Source organism: Cyprinodon variegatus, unplaced genomic scaffold (assembly GCF_000732505.1).
Source record: "Cyprinodon variegatus isolate N-32 unplaced genomic scaffold, C_variegatus-1.0 Scaffold76, whole genome shotgun sequence".
NCBI lineage: Eukaryota > Metazoa > Chordata > Actinopteri > Cyprinodontiformes > Cyprinodontidae > Cyprinodon > Cyprinodon variegatus.
In genome coordinates this window covers 98,431-100,153 of record NW_015150529.1, presented here as the reverse complement: position 1 = coordinate 100,153, position 1,723 = coordinate 98,431, and the positions used below count along the sequence as shown (strand labels likewise).

The 1,723-nt window shown below is 33.6% G+C and overlaps 1 protein-coding gene across 1 annotated transcript in view; it reads left to right on the top strand.

Moving 5' to 3' along the window:
- Window positions 1-785, top strand: part of cad (carbamoyl-phosphate synthetase 2, aspartate transcarbamylase, and dihydroorotase) — a 47,359-nt gene extending 46,574 nt beyond the window's left edge. The window contains exon 45 of the mRNA XM_015372828.1: window positions 1-785. The gene's annotated coding sequence lies outside the window, so the exon portion shown is untranslated.
- Window positions 786-1,723: the final 938 nt, after the last annotated feature.

Sequence of the window (1,723 nt, the reverse complement as noted above, 5' to 3'; positions counted from 1 at the left end):
TTCATGTCTCACTGCTAATTCTCACATTCCACCTTCATAAAAAAAAAACCTTTGGAGATTTGTGTCATTGAGCCCTGCTGGCCACCGTACTTGGTTAATATAACCATCTTCTGTTTATCTGTGTGACAGCTAATAAGTCTGAAAACCTTCAATGCAATATTTCCATGTTCTGTCCTGAAGAACTAAAGGTTTTGAAGAAATTACAGAATAATCATGTTACAATTTCAGTTCTTAGGTCCTGCTTCAATGTTTTAGTGCTACTCAAGTTTAAGTTTCAGAAATGTTTTTTTTTTTTTGCCTACAAAAATCCTTAGATTTCCGTTTCCCTGAGCCGTTTGGTGAACCAGGTTAGGACTGTTTTAAAGGAAATTATGAGGGCATTCAAATTATTTTTTTATGCTTATGAGATGTACACTTGTTTGGGCTAGAAAAAGTTTTGCATAAAGGGACCAGTTAGGATGTTATCGAGGGAAACACGGTTGCTCTAATTCGTTTAAGTTCCAGTTTTACCGGTTCTACTCAATAATCAATATCATCAATAATGTCAGTAATGATAGTTGTTGGAAAATACTTTTTTCCTGCTGGAATATTCCTTAAACTCATATCAGTGGAAATGGAAGAGCACATGTGGTCTCTAACCATTCCTTGCGTTTATGGGTGTTTGCTGTAACTTGACGTTTCTTGTACTGTAACTGCTTAAAAAACGGCTTTTCTTAGTCATTTGGTTGTCTGACAGTGAACTGTTGTTAAAGAACCTAAAATATGGAAAATAAAGATTTTTTTCCTCCAAGCTATTTCTGTATTGAAGTGAAGCTGTTGTAGAAGTAAGAATGTTTCTTGACTGAGATTTGTTTTTGAAAGCTATGAACCTTTTTAAGCTTCTTTTTTCTAACAAGATTATATTCTTTTTTTTATTTATCTCTTTAATCAAATTGTAAGAACAATTTTAATGTTATAAAGAGCCAAATATCAGGTCTGGTAAAATGAATACAAATTTCTACTATATCGATTTATGTCTAAAGCAAACAGAAGCGCACCAAAAGGCTACACGACAATTCAAACCATGTATATACATAATTCCCTGTATAATAAAACCAGTGGAGAAAAGAAAATGGGAACTTTGTAACATGGATAATATAACTCGCTCTCTGTTAAAGCCTTTTTTTAAAGACCCGTTTTAGCTGCCACAGGTGGCAATTTATTCCACAGCTTCGGATCCAGAAATGCAAAAGCTCGGATTCTAGATTTATAAAAAAAGACTTTGGAACAGAGAAAACCATCTGGCCTGCAGATCTAAGATCACGCACATATGAAGGGGTGAAGCGGTACAGATAAACTACATCTTCTCTGAGAGTAACACGAAACCTAAATGGTCATACAGGAATAAATTTGTCAGGGGGGGGGGGGTTAATTGTTTTTTTTTAGTTTTACATTAAAAGGTACGGAAGAGGATAAGGGCCACGGAAAAAAAATGATTTTTTTAATATTTCAGTTTAGTATGGGGAAAAATTCTGAATTTAATCTCATAATTCTGACTCTTTTCCCTCAGAGTTCTCACTTTAATCTCAGAGTTCTCACTTTAATTTTAGAGTTCTCTTTTTTCTCAGAATTATCACTTTAATCTCAAAATTCTGACTTTTTTTCTCAGAATTATCACTTTAATCTCAGAATTATCACTTCAATCTCAAAATTCTCACTTTAATCTCAGTTCTTTTTTTTCTCA